General features: G+C 46.5%; 1 long non-coding RNA gene across 1 annotated transcript; it reads left to right on the top strand.

Moving 5' to 3' along the window:
• Positions 1–1,564: 1,564 nt before the first annotated feature.
• Positions 1,565–19,137, top strand: LOC115505394. Its single transcript, XR_003966011.1, has 3 exons — positions 1,565–1,720; positions 10,247–10,453; positions 18,849–19,137. It is a non-coding gene; the product is annotated as an uncharacterized LOC115505394 (long non-coding RNA).
• The last annotated feature ends 875 nt before the right edge of the window (positions 19,138–20,012 follow it).

Here is a 20,012-nt window from a genome sequence, read left to right as displayed (position 1 = left end):
GAGAGAGAGAGGAAGAAAGTACAGGACCTTCGTCATGCTATAAAATCTCATTACTGCCTACTGGTTAATTTTTGTCTTCATAAGACTAGCTTACAGAGCACTGGGTTTAAGGAAAAGGCAAAATAGACTCTGACATAGTATGCAGATTCTGGCTTCAATCCTCTAACAGGGAAGGGGAGGGTCTGACTTGGGGAGGAAGGGGCAAGAGAAAGTCATCACCTGAGGGCTACAAATAGCCCTGGCCCTGTTCCTGGGTTTCCGGCCACTGGATGAGTATGGCCGTCTAGTTGCCCACCTTACAAGAAAGCGGTGGGCCTGGACAAGTCCCCTGCTTCCCCACGTTGACTGAGGTATGACACTGTATCTGGAACGACCCTCGTTTGTGAAGTGGGCAAGGTTTTGTTTTTTTTTTTAAAGCCTTCCCCACCTCTGTTCTGACACTTCTTCCCTCAGCCCCAACTTCCCCTTACTTTCTCCTGCCTAATTCCTCCTTCACAACTTAGTTCCTTAGAAACACCTCAGTTTGTCAGGGGGCCTGGGTGGCTCCGTTGGGTAAGTGTCCAACTCTTGATCTCGGCTCAGGTCATGACCTTATGGTTCATGAGAGCACGCCCCATGTGGGGCTCTGTGCTGAAGTGTGGCACCTGCTTGGGATTCTCCCTTCCTGTCTCTCAGCCCCTCCCCCTGCTCACGTGCCTGCTCTCTCTCTTTCTCTCTCTCTCTCAAAATAAATAAACTTAAAAAAAAAAAAAAGAAAGAAACACCTCAGTTTGTTCACAAGGAGGTACAAGTGACTGAAAAGCTGAAAGGGCCACCTCTCCTCAGGGACCTCTCTCCTCAGCGGACCCTACAGCATGGGTCGCCGTGGGAGTGAGTGCCGCTGGCACCCCGCCAGTGTGTCCCTGTCCAGCTGATGGACTCTGGGCCAGGCCCTCACTGTCTTGAGCACTGGTGGATGGTGGTGAAAACCCAGGCTCAAAGCCTCGCCGGGGGTGGGGAGTGGCCCCCGCTGTTGGAGGAAGTGAGTGGGTCCTGCCTGCGGCCTCAAGCTGACTCAGTGATTCCTGGAAGGTGGTGATGTCATGGTGACATCGCAGTTCCCCACCCCAGCTCAAGTCAACAGGAGAGTTAGTGACGACCGCCTCTCATTGGCTCTGAGCTCTGAGGCCCCCAGTGACCAAGTCCCCCAGATCTTGCAGGCCGCTTAATGCCGCCTGCATTAATAAATCCCTTCTCCCAATTTCCACAGCTCGGGTCATCTGTCCCTACCGTGATCCCACATTCTGGGCAGCCTTGGGTGGTTTTAATCAGTTTGTCCCTTTCTTTTTCCATGTAAATAAATTCACAAATCATAAAAATCACTCCGGGCCAGGCCATGTGCCCTGGGGCTGGGGGAACAAGGAGACTCCGGCTGTGCCCGCCCAGAAACAGAGCAGTGAGGATGTGTACCCTTGTGTCTTTCTCCGGTTTCACATCTGCCCGTCTTCAACAATGTTAATAGCTCCGAAGGGTCAGGAGCTGTGTGCCTTGATTCCTTTTGTCTCCTTCAGGACTCCCGAATGGGGCTGAGCACGTGAGCCGCTAAAACTGCGTGTTGGGGAACTAGCTCCCCATCTCATCCCGTCACATCGTGGAGGAAGGGGCGTCTGCAACAGGGGCCCTAAGGCTGGGGAAGGAGGAGATGCCTTTTGCTTCTGGAAGACGGGTGCCATGCTCAGAGGTAACTAAGTCCAGGTGTGGGTGTGGGAAAAACCTCGCTGGACTTGCCGGGGCCCGGGGTGCTTTCACGAAACCACTCCCTCCTCCCCTGTTCCCCAAAGACCCGACTCCTTGGGAGGCCGAGTGTCAGAGCCGCGTGCGTAAACTGGGTCCTTTGTCACCTGGAGTCTGAATTCCAGCGGCGGTTCCTCCCAGCCGGGCTCCAGCGGTTTTCAGGAGGCGGCCGGGCTGGCTTCACGCTGCCCGATGCTGCCTCCTGCAGGCGGTTCTGGGGCACAGCCCTCACGGCCGGGCTCTGAGCGCCTGCCGCCCAAGCCCGAACGGTGGCTTTTCATCACCTGAAGTTGTCAGGGCAGCTAATAGCCCATGAACGTGGAGAGAATGAGGCTTCTCCAAGTGAATCGGGTATTGAAAGATACTGTGATAAATGGTGGAGGTAGCGAGGGTGACTGATGAAGATTCAAATCTGAAATGAGATGGTGGGGGTAGGGGTGAGGTGGCACAAGAAGGCACTGATGTGGACTGCGACCTTGCCATTTACACCGAGGCTCACGCCAATCTCAGAGGCAGGTGTTCTGAGCCCCTGCTTAATGAATGATGGAATCGAGTCTTAGAAAGGTTAACTAACATGACCACGGTTACACAACAAGTAAATGGCGGGGCCAGGGCCTGAACTCAGTGACCCCATAGCTCTGTGACATCTGCTGTCCCATCACCCCGTGCTAAGAGAGCAGAAGCCTGCCCAGGAGGAAGATCTCTTTATCTATGGTGTGAACGGGGTTCTTTGGAATGAAGATGGAATGTTAACAGCATTCTCTTCACTAAGAGTTTTAGCCATAGCCTCTGTGATGGGATTTTAGGGATGCTGGGAAGATCTCCCCACCTGAAAACATCCCCCAACTTGCCCGTCACGTTGCCCAGAATTTCACTATAGGAGAGTCATTCCCTTGATTAGCATTGGCTGCACGGTACTCTCTTATTAACTGAAAACGTGATTCCTGGTAGCGGGGGGCTGGGGGGGGGAGGGGGTGGTGGCGGTGGAGGGTGTCACATGTTAAGCCCTTACATCTTACCTCAGTGGGGATTAGCTTGTCATTGTTTTATCCCTGTGATAGAGAATTGAAGGTGTGGGGAAAGTGGAGGACAAGAATATCTTTGTCCCCAACTACGTGCTTTATCTTCTCCCCCCATTATGCTTCTTTCTTTGGTATCACATGGGCCCAGCCATCTTCAAGGTGTCTGTCACTCCTCCATCTAATTGGTCGTGCAGTCGAACCTGGCTTACCTCTTAAGTGGTGCTTGACTCTTTTCCTGTGCACACCCCCCAAGCTGATCTCTGGTCAGATTGTTTCTGGCTCGTTCCTGGCTCTGGGCCTTTAATTGAACCTGGGGCAGCAGTAGAAGAGAGCTTTCTAGAATGCAAATCTGAGAATGCTGCACCTCCTCTTAAGACCTTCCTCATTGCTTAAGGAGTGCAGACTCCTTAGTATTTTCTACCAGCCCCTCAGGACCTCAGTGCTACCCCTCTCTCTAGCACCAGTTCTGTCTCATCTCTGTACATTCCTCCTCCATCCCATTTCTGCTTCATTATCAAACACTTTTCCTTTGTTACCTCGAATGTTCATTCACATCTTCATGCCTTTGCCCACGCTTTGTTTTTGTCCAGAAAGCCTTTCCTCTTCGGTGGTCTCAGCTGGCCACTTCCTGGTGAAGCCATCCCTGATTCTCACTCCCAACCCCCCAGGAGGAGGTGTTTTTATGTCTGTGTCTCCTCCGCGAAGCCTGGATACATAAATGAATGAGTGAATGAGTAAATGGAGTCAGCTGATGAGTGGCCTGTCCGTTTCAAAGGATTTTTGAAACGAATACAAACCGTGGCTGCATTTGTGAACGTTGCCGTGATGCACGGAACGTGTATGTGTGTGCATTGGTGAGCTACAATGGCTCTGTTATGATAAGTGATTTGATGGGCCTTGAACTTACTCACACAAGCAGAATAGCTTCAGAACATTGCCATGGAGACAGATGAGGCCTCAAGCAGCAGGGTACCACTTAGGCAGTGACAGATTTTACAGAAAATGGGCTTAGATACACCTTTCTTGTCAAAAAAAAAAAAATCCCCCAGCTAATGGGAAGAGTGCTTCAAGGCAGAATGAAACCTTGCACCCCAAACGAATAAAAAGCCCCTGAAGTTAGGAAAACAGGAAGTAACAGGGTAGGAAGAAGGTAAATTCTTAACGATAGACCTAGAGCAAAAGACCAAAAAAAGAGAGTGAGGAGGCTGAAGCCCTACCATGATGTTGGAGTTCCAGATGTTATCAGAAAATGAACAGAGGAAGAAGATGTTTCAAATATATAATTACGTTAAAGAATATGAGGAGGGAATCCTGTTGTGCGGTGTGATGAGGTATCACAGAGAATATTCAGGACTGGAGAAAACTTGTCCCTGGGGCTTTGGCAAGTTATTAATCATTTATGACATAACTAGAACTAACATCTTCCAATTCTCCCTAATCTGTAGAGAATGACCTTTCCTGCCCGGTTGAAATGTGTTCATTCAAGGACTAGTTCAAGTGGCGCCTCTGCGAGTAAAGCCTTTCCTGAGTCTCCAGGCAGGGCTAATAACTTTCTCGATGTGGCTCCTCGGGGCTGCTCTTCTCTCTGTTTATTGCACCCACCACTCTGACAGTTGCCAAATGATTGTTTTCTATTTCCATCATTCCTTCTCCTTCTGTTAATTGGCAGGTTACTCTAATAAGGAGCTTTCCCATTTTCTGTGTTTGTTTATAGATTTATTTTAGTAAGGGCTCTCATTTTATTCAGTAGATTGTATTCCGTTGCCAACCTTGTGTATCCTGATACTCTGACCGTCTCAGACACGGCCAGTGTTCCTTCCAGGATGCTCCCACATCCTTCTGACACGCCCCCATCATCTCAGCACTTGTTGGCAGTCTGATACAACAACATGACTCAGATTCATCTTGTACTTTTCCTGCTGCAGCCTGGATTACCCCTTTCCCCAGGGAGAACTGCTTCCTTTCAGTGGAGGATGGTGTTTAGGAATCAAGATCTGGCCACCTAGTGTGTTTATTGTTAGTGGGGTGTCATTGCTTCTAGACCCTTTTGGTGGAGGGAGCTAGGAAATACGTGTATGTATATGTACAAATATGTATATACACATACTGGAACTTGTAGCTATTTCCATATATCCCTGTATTTATATACTTAAAAAAATAAGCTGATGTTTATACATCCAATTCCATTCCATGTTCATGGTTCTTTATAGTTCTCTCCCTCTTTATGTTTGCAATTCCTTTCTCAACCTGGCTCTCATTATCCTCAATGTGTACCTGTTTGCTCAATACGATTACTTATTTGCTTAATACAATCAATCTCCCAATCATACCAGCTGTATCTTTTACCTCCACTCCCTGCCCCCACCCTCCAGCATCCAGTGTCCTTGGGCACCAGTAGGTATGCCATCAAAGGGCCTCCACAGGGAAGCCCTCTCCTGCCGTCAGTACCTGGTGGGGCCATGGTGCTGACTATTCCATGCCAGAAAGGGAAGAGGAAAGGAAGGAAAAGGAAGAAAAAGTCTGTGCTGATTGCTTTAACTGAAAGCTAAAAGGAGGGAAAAAGAGATGCCATTTCACCTAATCAGCAAGTGCTTTATCAAGTATTGATTAGTAAGAAAGCACGGATGGATGCATATGGCATGTATGAACTGGTAATAAATTTTGCTTTAATAAATCATCCAATTATTTATGTTTAAACACATTGTTGTTGTCCCTGTCTTCACAAATGCCATATAACCTTGTAGATGGAGTGGAAAACGTAAAATAGCACTGATAGGTCAAAGAAACGTCCAAAGGGCAATTCACAGTTGGTACAGACCTCAAGATAGGGACTTCTCTTAGAATTCTGTAGACAAAGTTAAAAAAAAATTATCCTCTAAAGTTGAAACCCACAACAATCAACTTCAAATGAAATAAGATTAACAACCTTTGGGCGGAATCATCTTGGAAGATAACTTGTAATTGTCTACTGGATACAACCAGGGTGCTTTCCAAATCTCCGCCAAAGAGACTGGAGACCCTTCCAAAACCCATCTGTGTAGTTACTGATTTACCACCAGTCATGTTGATGTCTACCAGGTTTCTTCTCTGCAAAGGTATCATTTCTCTCTTTGGAATTCTGTGTTAGTCTGCTAACTACTGGGGGATATAACAGGGAAGAAAACACAGTACTCATGCTCGGCAAGTTCATGGTCTGATTGGAGAGACAGACCAGTAACCAGGCCATTTCAGTACATGGGCTAAGTCCCTTGAGAGGAGTGAGCACCCAGCTCTGACTTCGTGGAGGATATATGGAAAGGTTTCCCAGAAGAAGTGCCATCTAAGCTGAGATTTGAAGGACTGCTAGGAGTTAGCTAAGAGAAGGGTGTGGGAGAAAGGCAGAAAGGAGAGAATATTATAGGATGAGGGGCCACATGTTCTAAGATCTGAAAAAATGAGAGAGCATGGAAGGCTTAGGGAGTGGCAAGTGGCTCAGTGTGGCTGGAATACCAAATTTGCAGGGGAATGGGGGATATGAGGGATATGGGACTGAGGAGCTATGTAGGGCCAGAATCACCAGAGGTCTTGGGACCCGTATTTTGGCATCGGACTTCATCCTAGAGAAAAGGAGACATCCCTCAAAGGTTTTAGGCAGGTATGTGATGTGATCATAGTCCCATTTTAGAAAACCCCTCTGGCTGTGTGCAGTGAGTTAGTCAACTTGAGGTTAAGGGCACAGTCCCCACGAGTCTGCCCTCACTTCAGACACCAGCCCCAGGTTCAGGGTCCCCAGGATCACCTTTTCTTCATAGCATCTGGCTGCAAATTCAAGGGTTCTCATGACTACCCTCACAGTTGATAATCTGATATTTAGGAAAGTGTTATACTTAGGAGTACACTTTTATTATAATAAACAGATAAAAATTGGACTTAGTCAAAGATATAATTAATTGGAATCAGGAGGGTTCCAAACATGAAGCTTCTAGGCCCTCAGGATGCATTACTTCCCAGCATCTCTACATGAATAGGCACAAGTATTGCCAACCACGTTAGTTCATGCAAGCTTTAGTAAGGGAGCACTGTCAGGGTGGAGCCCAGCGTGGGACTCGATCCTATGAACGAGCCCTAATGACTGTAGGATCATGACCTGAGCTGAAATCCAAGAGTCAGACGCTTAACCGACTTAACCGACTGAGCCACCCAGGCGCCCCTAGAGTTTTTATTGAGGCTTCATTACCTAGTCATGGTTGATTGCATAATAACTTACATGGTTGAACTTAAGCTCCAGGCTACTTCCCCTCCCTGAAGGTCAGGCTGTCACATGGCCCAAAGGCCCACCCACAATCACTTGGTTGGTCTTTCAGACTCAGCCAGCCCCACTCTGACTCATCTCATGAGCATAAATGAGGGCCCAACGTTGAATAACAAAGACACTCCTCTTGCTGTGAAAATTGCTAGGAACCCAGACAAAGGGTAGATCTTTAGGTGACGCCAAATTTCTTACTGTGCACTGTGGTGTGGCGGTTAGATTGGATGAGAGTTAAGTCTGAAAACAGGAAAACCAATTAAGTGGTTGCTGCAGAAATCCAAGAAAGAGAACATGATGGCCTAGACCCAGGAAGAACAGAGAGGATGGAAAAAAGTAAAGGGGTTTTGATACATTAAGAATAGAATGTCAGTACTTGGTGTTTGGGTAAGGAGGTTGAGGGCTGGGGAGGAGACAAGGACTATGGCACAGGTGTCCTGAGCAAATAGCTGGTTTAGGGCTGCTGTTTGCCAATATCTCTTGGCTTCTTGTTTTCCGGATCAATCAGCCTAGCACGATGCTTGGCACATAATAAACATTTAGCAAATATCTGTTGAGTTAAAAAAAAAAATGAATGAATGGTCCCATCTTCCAGCAAAAGAGGAAGAGACTGCTGTAAGGGTGCAAGCCATGTTCAACACATGTTTATTGTGCCCTTCTGAACTAGGGTCACAAATTAGCTCACCCAGCTTCTGCAACTGGACATTTCCACCTTCCATGTGGGATGTGTCCTAGGATTGCTTAAGTATGTGTGTGTGTATGTGTGTAATAAGGCGAGTTTCTTTGTAAGTTGTGAATCTTACTGTTTATTTGAAAGCTGGACACACATTGTACTGTATTGGAGAGCCTTGAAGAGGGGTATGTGTTTGCCTGGAACAGAACTAGGATGAGTGTTGAGAGGAACGTTCTTTCCCCTCTCTTCATGTTTCCATACAGAGGGAGTTTGATTAGGGTAATACTCTTGGCTTCTCTCTGTCCCTTCCTCTCTTCTCCCTAGTGGTTTAACAATTTAATGAGCTTGGGAAAAGGCACTGAGGGTACCTGGCTCAGTTTCTCCCTGACTCTCAGAATCTGTCTGCCTCCAGAGAGTATAGGTTATCATCAGCTTTCCGCTGGGCACTCGGCTTTGTGGAGCAGGCTCCACAGTGACTCATCCTGGAGGCAGGGTTCGGAAGCCACTCTTACTGTGTACCTAAGTCACACTTCCTGGACCAGGTTTAGTATTACTAAATTCATGGAGGAGGAATGGTATTTGTTTCACACTCTCTCCAACACTGTGCTCCCAGCAAAAGAGCGGAAGTCGCTTCCATGACCTGTACCCCGTCCCCTGCCCTGATTCCCTGGGTATTGGTTTTATGGCTCCCTTACAGCCTGAGTTCCTGTTTGCATTAGCTTGGGCCGCCATAACAAAATACTGGGGAGCGTAACAACAGAAATGCATTTTCTCACAGCTCTGGAGTCATTGGGCTTGGTTTCTGGTAAGGCCTCTCTTCCCGGCTTGCAGACAGCCATCTTCTTGCTGGGTCCTCCGGACATGGCCTGTTTTCTGTGCACAGGCAGACAGACAGAAAGGTCACCAGGAGCTCTTCCTTTTCTTATTGGACCCCAGTTCTATGGAATCAGGGCCCTACCCTTATGACTTCACTTAACCTTAATTAATTCCTGAAAGTCTGTATCTCCAAATATATTCATATTGGGGGTTAGGATTTCAATATATGGATTTTGGTGGTGGTGGTGGGAAATGTAACAGTCCATAACACTGTTCTTTTAAAGGGCTCTCCCATCTTCTTTCATGATTAGGACATAGTTATATAGACTATATATAACTGTAAGAATTACTGGATTGTAATTTCAAACTGGTTTTAAGAACTATGAGCCCGGTGCTCAATAATTGCTGTTCGATGCCTTCAGGAATGTGATGCTTAGGTTTTGTGTAATATTGGTGTCAGTTGACTTTGGGCATAACACCAAGGGTCATGGATGATATGTCGGCCCTTTGGAGGATAGTATCGGCTGCACCCAGGTGCATCTGAGGAATTTTCCGATGCTGACCGGCGGGTGCTGTTTGTTATGTCGCAAAAGTCCTCCAAGACCGGATGGTTTAAAGCTGGGGGCAAAAATCACCTTTAGAAGATTGTTCCTGTCTTATTCCCATGTCATTCCTGAAAAGTTCATGCGGCTCATTATGGGTTGTTGTGGTGATAAAAGGGGTGAGTTTCTGAATTGGGAAAAATACTAGTATGTGGAAGGAAGGGCTTAAATATTTAAAACTATAAAATGTCATCAAAGTTATTCTGATCTGAGCTTTAGAAGTCACCCCGTCTTCTCTCATGGTATTGGCAGGCAATGCAATGTTGATATAGCTCCAAAGAATTTGCTAGCCTCTCTGGGCAGCATCCTCTCTGTTGGAAGGCCACAGCCTTGGAATGAGAGCTCCAATGCTGGTCACAGACAGCCCATGTCTTGGGACACAGCTTTAAGGGAGGTCTCAGTGGTGCCAGGTGACAGAAGCGAGAGCAGAGGCTGTGGAGCAGGCAGAACTTAGTTCCAATTCTGCCTCTGCTGTTGTAACTTTCAGCACATAACTTCACCTCTCCGAGCTTCTCTGAGCTGCTGTTTTCTGTTCTGTAAAATGGGAATAACACCACAGAATACCGTTATCAGGATCAAACAAGATGGCGTACTTAGATGTGCACCATGCCTTGTTGACATTAACGTGTGAGATCCTTTCTCTCAGACCAACCTGATTGCTTTGGGAACTACAAGGCTTGGTGCCCACTTGTTAATGATGTTCATTTTCTCCACAAGACCTGCTCTGACCTCCAGAACCCTGTGGAAGGTCTCTTCCAGACTCTCCACCTTATCACCTGCCAGGCTCATATCCTGTTTGCTGAGTGAGCTTTCTGTCTGAATCTGCATTTTACTTCCTCAGCTAGACTGGCCTCTCTTTCACAGCCTCTCTTTCATATCTGGTTTATGTTTCATTTTCGAATCCTAGCACAATGCCTCTTTGCACATAGCACTGCTCAAAAAATAGGGATTGGCTGATATTTCGCCTACTTTTGTCTCCTCAACATTGCCCCAGGGTCATGAGCTGAACTCAGACTACTACATAAGGCGTTACTACAAAGTAACAACATGTTTATTCCTTTATCTGTTTATCTAGCAGCCCAACCATGACTCACACATCCAAATGAGGCTGCTGCCTTATAAGGAGGCACTTTGAAGGCTATTATTCCAAGGAGCCTGCCACCTCCCGAAGCATTTTTAGAACTCCTGCTTTGAATCACTACCAGTGTCAAGATGGTGAATCCTCACACCTCCTGGGAGCAGTTATTTTTGGAAACAATGAAAGTCAGGTTGGCCAAGTTTGGTGAGTATGGTCCTTCAGGGGGTGGGTGGGTGTGGAGAAGGAGGCAACCTGGGCATTTCTAATGTGTCAAGCACTTTGCATTCACTCTTATTTTATTCTTAATAACATTTCTGTGAGGCAGGTGTTATTATTACCTCCATTTTACAGACAAGGAGTCTGAGGCATAAAGGGCACATTCTCTATACAGGAATATCATGGCTTCCCCCCTCCCTGCCCCCATTACTAAGCTAGCATTAGGAGGCCAGGAAGCAGGCAGGACAGACATACTTAAGTGACCTTTCTGCACCCAGGCAGAGATGAGGAACAGGGGCGTCTTATCTAAAGACAACAAAGCCAAGAACAGTGACATTTGAACTGGTGGGGGTGGGGAAGTTAAGGGCAATGCAGAAACCCTGGAGGAGAGGGGAAATGGGTCCATGCAAGCACCTGTAGGGCATCTCTGGGAGAGATCAGACAAGAGGGGACAGGACTGACTGGTCCAGGACTGGAGACTCATGAGCAGGGGAAGGATGGTCACCAGAATTCCTAGCTCAAGGAATTCCCTTTGTGCCTCTCTTTTTCACTTTTTTTTTTTTTTAATTTTTTTTTTTTCATCGTTTATTTATTTTTGGGACAGAGAGAGACAGAGCATGAACGGGGGAGGGGCAGAGAGAGAGGGAGACACAGAATCGGAAACAGGCTCCAGGTTCTGAGCAGTCAGCACAGAGCCCGACGCGGGGCTCGAACTCACGGACCGCGAGATCGTGACCTGGCTGAAGTCGGACGCTTAACCGACTGCGCCACCCAGGCGCCCCTCTCTTTTTCACTTTTTAAACATGGTGTTCATGTTTGCTGACTGAAAGAAGGGCTCGAGTTCATTGTGGAAAACTTGGAAAATACAGAGGAGTATAAAGAAGATAAAAATGATCTGTAGGTGACCCCTCCTCCCCAAGATCTCAGGCTTTGGTAAGACACAGCCATTGAGCCCATCAGCGCACACGAGGTTATTTATAAGCTCCTGGCTTCTCACCCACCCACTCCCCTCTCTGCTTGGGCTTGGGAGGCCTGGGGCCAGGACATTCCCTTGCAGCCTACACAGGCTGCTATATAAAGTCCTGCTCTTCCAGGGGCTGGATCAGGACGTTCCTTATCTCTTTGCAGCAGGGTTCTGATAATGCGCCCAGTTGGCTGGCACTCTGAGCCGAGCCCGGGCTCTGGCTGCTGCTACTGGGGCCTCCAGCCCCCCCATGGTTGTCTGTGCTGGTTCCCGCTGAGACTTGGCCAAAGACACTAACTGAAACCTTCAATGTAGCAAGTTGTTTGCTCGTTGCATTAAAGGGCAGTTGCCAGACAGCTGAGTTGAACTGGATGGGTTTGGCATGAGTGACGGGTGTGTCCAGCACATGCAAGATCCATGGTCAGTGTCCCCCTCCTGAAGCAGCTGTGCCTAACCCCCACTCTCCCAGCCCCCGCCCTGATTTCCCTCTCCTTCCTCTTCATTAGTGCTTGGCTCAGAATTTTCTTCTTCCATATGGCTTCTGCAGGCAAAGGCCTTCTGTGGCTGGTGGCCTGCCTGTCTCTGTTCCAGAATTCCGGGCTGGACTTCTCCCTAATCGATGGTGGACCATAGCAAACGTCCTCTCTCTGTCTGGAAAATAAGTTTTGCCAAAGGAAGTAGAACCATCTTATTGCTACAAGTTGGGGCAGAGGGGAGTCAAGAGAGACATCCTGAAAAAAATGCATAGGCTTTTGCATTTGCATTTGCATAGAAGGTGGAGGAGGGACTGGAAAGTATTCCCCAAACTGAGAAGGCACTTTGAGACTGAAAACACGAAAGGAGGCCACGCCATACAGTTGATATAGACTTTTATTCAGGGTAACTTACTGATGGGGGTGGGGGGGGCCGGGGAATCAGGCAGATGGTGATCCGGCTGCAGAGTTATTCTCTGCGAAATCTGGACCTTAATCTACAGATTTCATAGAACGAGGGAATGTGCCGAAGGACACTGTAGTGAGACCAAAGGGTTTGCATGCACCTAATTGACATCTAACATTTAATTAGATCTCACGGCACCACCTGTGTATCAAGAAAGGGAGAGATACGTTACCTTGAGCAAACTTACAGAGGGCCAAGCTAGCCTCCCTCCATCTCAGCCTTGGTAGGCATTTTAAGGCATGTATATTAATCTCCTAGGGGCCCTGGAACACATGGGGGGGGGGGCGGGGTCAGTGAACAAGATAGAGGGTAAAGATGGGCTCAGTAGTGTTTGCTTTCCTATAGTGTTAAATCAGACACAACCAGTGTGAAATCCTAGCTCCTTCGCTTAAAAGGATGTGTGATCTTAAGCAAGTTATGTATCTCCTTTGAGGCTGAGTTTTCTCATCTTTAAGATGTAGAGTATGATATCTCTAAGAACTCCTGCAAAAATGAAGAGGTCATGTATAAAACACGGGAAACATATTTTAGGTGGTATTATATAGTTATTATAATTTTTGTTAATAATATTTTTATTTATTTAAAAAAAAATTTTTTTTAACGTTTATTTATTTTTGAGACAGAGAGAGACAGAGCATGAACGGGGGAGGGGCAGAGAGAGAGGGAGACACACAGAATCGGAAGCAGGCTCCAGGCTCTGAGCCATCAGCCCAGAGCCCGATGCGGGGCTCGAACTCACGGACCGCGGGATCGTGACCTGAGCTGAAGTCGGATGCTTAACCGACTGAGCCACCCAGGCGCCCCAATAATATTTTTATTTATGATCATTTGGATAAGAGAGAAGTGATGGCTTCTGTTTTCCCCTTTTAGATTCAACAGAGAAATTCTTGACCTTGGTTCTTAAGAAACCTGTTTAGGCAAAAAAGATACATGTTTCCATTGATATTTAAATGAGGTTTTTCAAGTTCTGAGAGAATCCTCTTTTTTTTTTTACACTTTTTTTTTGAGAGAGAGGGGGAATGTGTGAGTGGGAGAGAGGCGGGGGGTGGGGGGAGAAAGAGAGAAAGAGAGAGAGAGAGAGAGAGAGAGAGAGAGTCTTAACCAGGCTCCACGCTCAGCCCAGAGCCCAACATGGGGCTCGATCCCACGACCATGAGATCATGACCTGAGCCAAAACCAACAGTCAGCCACTTAACCAAGTCATCCAGGTGCCCCCTTAGAGAATCCTTTCAAAGCAACATCTGGGTCCTGAGGAGGTCCTGGTTCACCTTTGTATTGGCCTGTGAGAATCAGTCAACTTTATACAAAAGGGAAAGTCATTGTACTTATGGCTTAGTCTAAATTTAGTAGCAAAACATTCCTGCTATAGGGGTGCCTGGGTGGCTCAGTTGGTTAAGCGTCAGACTTCAGCTCAGGTCATGATCTCTCTGCTGGCGAGTTCAAGCCCCACTTCAGGCTCTGAGCTGTCAGCACAGCTAACAAGCTGAAGCCTGCTTCCGATTCTGTGTCTCCCTCTCTCTCTGCCCCTCTCCTGTTCATACTCTGTCTCTTTCTCCCAGAAATAAGTAAATGTTAAAAAAATAAAAATAAAAAAACCCACATCCCTGCTGTAAGCTACAAGGGACATCAAAATGGAATGATTACATATGAAATATCAATAGTGAAAATATAACTTATGAGAACATAAAAGATACAATTAAAGCAGTGTCCAGAGAAGAATGCATAGTGAGACTTTTTGTGTCAACTTGACCTGGCCATAGGATCAGGGCCCACATAGGGCCCAGCTATTCTGTCAGACATTATTCTGAGTGTTTCTGTAGGGTGTTTGTGGATGAGATTAACATATGCATTGGCAAACTGAGCAAAGCAGATTGTTCTCCCCAGTATGGGTGGGCCCCATCCAATCTGTTGAAGGCTTGACTAGAATAAAAGGTGAAGAAAGAATTCTTTCTCTCTGCCTGCCTGTCTTTGAGCTGGGACATCATCCTCTTCTGCCTTTGGACTTGTACTTGTACTAGAACTCACACCACCAGTGCTCCTGGGGCTCCAGCCTGCTGTCTGCCAATCTTGGGACTTCTCAGTCTCTGTAATTGTGTGTGCCAAGTCCTTAGAATACATTTCTTTTATATATTTCTTCTTAATTTTTTAAAATATTTATTTATTTTTGAGAGTCAGAGAGAGACAGAGCATGAGCAGGGGAGGGGCAGAGAGAGAGGGAGACACAGAATCCGAAGCAGGCTCCAGGCTCCAAGCTATCAGCACACAGCCCAACGCGGGGCTCGAACTCACATACTGCGAGATCATGACCTGAGGGGAAGTCGGATGCTTAACTGACTGAGCCACCCAGGTGCCCCATAAATTTGTTTTATATTGATATAAATCAGTATCCTATTGATTCTGTTTCTCTGGAGAACCCTGACCAATACACATAGTCTAATAATAAATTAATAAAAAATTAAACAGGAATGAAAAATGAAATACGCATCCCACTGAAGTAGTTAGAAAAAAGGCCATAAACCAAAGGAAAGCAGAAGGAAGAAATTAATAAATGTTAAAGCAGAAATGAATAAATTATAAAACAAAATTTTTATAATTAATAAATTATAACAAGTAGCTAATAACTAAATTTAAAGCTAATTCTTTTCTTTTTTTTTTAGTTTATTTATTTATTTTGCCAGAGAGAGAGAGAGAGAGAAGACACATGCACATGCATGAGCAGGTAAGGGACGGGCGGAGAAGAGGGAGAGAATCCCAAGCAGGCTCCACGCCCAGCCCAGAGCTCCACTCGGGGCTAGATGTCATGACTGTGAGATCATGACCTGAACCAAATCAAGAGCGAGTTGCTTAACTGACTGAGCCACCCAGGCGCCCTAAAGCTAATTCTTTTAAAAAGCAATAAGATTTATAAGATTTATAAATTGTCGGCTAGGGGTGCCTGGGTGACTCACTCAATTGAGTGTCCAACTCTTGATCTCAGCTCAGGTCTTGATCTCAGGGTTATGAGTTTAAGCCCTGCAGTGGGCTTCGTGCTGGGTGTGAAGCCTGTATGAAAAAGGAAAAAGAAGAGAATTATAAATTGTCAGATAACTTTGTCAAGAGAAAAGAAGGAAATAACCACAAAAAAAGAAATGCTAAGGGGATAACAACCGGAGGAATAGAATTAAAAGAAACCTTAGAGACTATATTACTCAACTCCATGTAAATACATTAAAAAACTTGTGTTGTAAAAAAAACCTGACGTTGCTCAAAGAGAGTTCTGGCCTTTCTCCTTGGCTCCTGGGAGATAAGCTCCAGGACCTTGGAATGTCCTGCCTGATAAGAATGTCTTTCTTTACTGGGACGGGGTTGGGGGGGGGGCTCTCAGGCCACATGAAATAGTTTAACAATGTGATTCAGGACAGGAGCTTTGGGTTACATGCTATTCACTCTATCCCTGCTCTGCTGTAAACATCAGCTCCATGGGCAGTCAGTCCCATCTTGTGGTTGAGCTCCAGGAGAAACTCTGAACACTCAGGTGAGCTTCCCTAGCTGTCACTACCCTGTATGGTTGCATGTGCCCGCTGGGGAGAGCAGTGCTGTCCGTGGGTCCATCAGGAAGGCTGGAGGCTCAGTGCTCAGAAGTTCCCTGGACTCTGCCTGGTGCATCTTGCACCTCTTTCCTTGGCTGGCGTTAATCCTTGCACTGTAATGAACTGTAACGACGAGTACAACAGCTTCCAGTGAGTTCTGTGGGTCCTTCTAGCAAACTGTCAAACCTGAGGGTGGTCTTCGGAAACCCCTAAGTTTGTAAAGCCTGATATATTGGATAGTTTTCTGAAAAAATAGAATTCTCCTCAATCTGAATCAACATCATAGTCAATGACATATTCAATGTTAGTTTTGCCTTAGTTAACCTACAAATTAAAAGAAATCGCAATAAAACAAGTAGTTCATATGGAAAAAGAAGGTGAAAAGTGAATGGGAAACTAGCCCTAGATGCTATAATGCATATTATAAAGCTACAGTAATTAAAATAGTGTAGGACATCTTGCAGTTGGAACAAAATAGGAAATTCAGAAATAGACCAAAACCTATTGGGAATTTAGTTTATGATAATGGTGGCATTTCAAATCATTGGGAAAAAAGATGAATTATTCAATAAATAGTGTGGAGACAACTGAGTAGCCATCTGGAAAAAAATTAAGTTGGATCTATACCTCACTTCTTATATCAGGAAACATACCAGGAAAGTTCAGTGATTTAAATTTTTTCAAGTGCAATAAGAAACTGTGGGAGATTATGAAGCAATCTAGGCCTGAGCCTGGGTGGCTCAGACGGTTAAGTGTCCGACTTCAACTCAGGTCATGATCTCATGGTTCGTGGGTTCGAGCCCCACATCGGTCTCTGTGCTGACAGCTTGGAGCCTGGGGCCCGCTTCAGATTCTGTGTCTCCCTCTCTCTCTGCCCCTCCCCCACTCACACTCCCTCTCTCTCAAAAATAAATAAACATTAAAAAATGAAGTAATCTAATAACTATTTTGGAATGGGGAAGAAGTTTCAAAGTATGACATTAGATACAAAAGTCATAAGGAAAAAAATGGATAACTTCTACTGCATTAAAAATTATGTATGGAAAGCCAGCAAGCAAATTCTACAGAAGAATGCTAAACCAGGAAAAATATGGTGATACGTAATAATACATATAAAGACCTTTCACTAGTCAATAAGAAAAATGACCATATAATAAGAAAATAGGCAAAAGATACAAACAGAGAGTTCACAGAAAAGGAAACAAATGATTTTATAAAAGGATGCTTCATATTACGTGTAATAAGAGATATTATAAAACAAAACTACAGAGAAATAGCATTTACTGTTTTCCACGTACCAAATTGACAAAGATAAAAAAATTTATTTATACATTCTGCTGGTACAGGCCTGGGGAACAGAAAGTCTTATATGTTGCTTATGGGATGTTGAATCTGTGCAAAATTTATGGATGGCAAAAAGTCACAAACATATATACCAGTTGGCTAATGTTCTACTTCTAGGAATTTATCCTAATCACTTTTGGACAAAATAAAGTATGTACAAAGTTATTCATTGCAGCATTGTTTGTAAGAGTAAAATATTGGAAACCACCAAAATGTCCATCCAAGAAGGATCATCTGAATAAATTATGGTGCACTGAGCCAATGGAATACTATGCAACCCTGAAATAGACCAAGGAAACTCTTTATGTACTAACAGGGGAATGAGCTACAGATCCACTAGGAAGTGAAAACGATAAGGTGTAGAACTATTATGTGCAAAGCAGTGCATATCGTTTCCGTAAAAGAGGAAAGAAAAGAACATCCATTACAGTGAGAGCTCCTATGTGTTGTTTAAGCTCACCCCCATCCTATGAAGAAGGTACTATGATTGTGTCGTGCTCTGCAGATGGGGGTAACTGGGGTACAGAGAGGCTGCCCAAGGTCATGTATCAGTTGGTATTGGGCAGTGCTGGGTCTCAAACTCAGGCAGTCTGGCTCCAAGGTTTGTCCTCTTCCCACGTGCCATGTTTCTTTATATGGATGCATGTGCATATTTGCATATTCATAAGCGATCTCTGGTGGCTAAGGGAAAGATATGAGAGTATATAGTGTATTTCACTGTATTCCCTTTTGTGCATTTGGCTATTGGACCATGTGGAGTATTATCTACTAATACATTTAAAACAATTACATTTCTGATTGGGAACAGAGTTCAGGGGAGGGGATATATCGCACAGGACCCAGGTTCCCTGAGGCAGATATAAAGTTCCATCCCGGGTACCAAGAACTGAGTGTCTCTGCCTGCCATGCTGGGGAAACCACATAGCCTCAGTACGGCTCGAATCCCTCATGGGGCCTTCGTAACAGTGGTGGGTGGAGGTGAGCAAGGAGATGCCCAGGTCTTGCCTATTGGAGGGCTGAACCAGCCTGCCCTGCCTCATGCTGAGTTTGGGTCCAGGATCACAGAGGTGGGCATCAGATGGGCATCAGGCTGGGCCCTCTACTTGGGTCTCTACTGTGATCTGAGGTGAGACATGTCTTCCCATATGCCCCCTGCGACAGAAGTTTGCTTGATTTTTGCCTGAGGGCTATCAGCACTGTCTGGCCAGGCTTGCTTGACAACCTCAGGGCAGGGGGGATGGGGCAAGGTCTATTTTTGGTGGTGCAGATGTTTCTGCACAGGAAAGTATCCTTGGGAACAGAGGTGGTGCTGTGCAGAGGCGAGTCTTCAGGGTTTCAAGTGCTTGGACCTCGCCCAGCTCTGGGTAAGTGGCCTGCATAGCTGTGCTGGGGCATCACCAGCAGCCAAAGAGGGAGGGGCTGTGGGGCTGGAGAGGCTCTTGCTTCCAACATCCGCTCACCCGGAGAAGATTTCCTTTCTCTGCCTGTTCCTTTCCTTTTGCCTGGGCTCAGCCGGGTGCCGGGAATTGAGATGGTGTCAGGTGACAAGAGGCCACCTTCCCCACAGCTGGCCTCCTCCTCAGGCTGTGATGAAGGGGTCAGAATACCTGCAACGGCCACACGACCACGATGACCGCAGACTCCCCAGCAACCACAATTGCAGCCACCACGCTGGAGGGCCGTATGACCAACATCAGCAATCGCTACGGTAAACAGCAAGCACACAAGCACACAACAGCAGTCGCAACCACACCATCTGCGCGACCACACAACACCCACACAAGCACCGCGACCTGCAGCAACCACTGCGTCAGTGGCCATTTATCAACTCTGTCTCATGTTCCGACTTGAGACCCGGAAAGGGAGGTCTGCCATGCCTCCCGCGACAGATCAGCAGAGGCCTGGGAGGCTTCTCGGACCTTTGGGTGGGAATGAGCCGGTGGGAACTTGGATCAGGTGAATGGGGTTTATGACGTGGCCTCCTCTGTCTCTGAGGGGAGGTGTGGCCCCTTGAGGACTTCCAAGTCAACTTGGCTCTAAGCCCTAGAGGAGGGGGCATCTTTCTCACTCCCTTTCCTGAAAGACGGGGGCACCTGTCTTATTTTCCTTCCTGGGGACCCCCTGTGATGCTCAGTGCTGAACTCTGAGCATAAATGGTACTTTCTGATTGGAGGGGATGGGACCGAGCAGCCACCTTTCCTCTCATTACGGCGTCCTATTTCCCGTGCATCACTGGAAGGAGTGGGCCTCTGGTCATTTGAAAACCAGTCTCCGCGAGGGGGATGGAGGCAGCAAGTTCTTGACCAGAACCTGCCACGTACCATCAGCACAATCCCATAGAAAGCCTCTTTTTTTTTTTTTTTAAGTTTAATTTTGAGAGAGAGAGAGACAGAAAGAGAGAGAGAGAGAGACAGAGACAGAGCATGAGCTGGGAAGCAGCCAGAGAGAGAGGGAGACACAGAATCTGAAGCAGGCTCCAGGATCCGAGCTGTCAGCACAGAGCCCCATGAGGGGCTCGAACTCATGAGAGGTGAGATCATGTCCTGAGCCGAAGCCGGATGCTTAACTGACTGAGCCACCCAGGCTCCCGAGAGTCTCTGTTCTATACAGCCCAGCACTGGTGCTGGCTGTCCAGCTCAGTTAAAGGCATGGTCGAGATAGGACTGTGCACAAACTATTCAGACTCTCAAGGCAGCTGGTGTCCTGATGGAGGGAGTGCCACTGACAGCCA

Source organism: Lynx canadensis, chromosome F1 (assembly GCF_007474595.2).
Source record: "Lynx canadensis isolate LIC74 chromosome F1, mLynCan4.pri.v2, whole genome shotgun sequence".
NCBI lineage: Eukaryota > Metazoa > Chordata > Mammalia > Carnivora > Felidae > Lynx > Lynx canadensis.
This window is presented reverse-complemented; position numbering and strand designations above follow the sequence as displayed.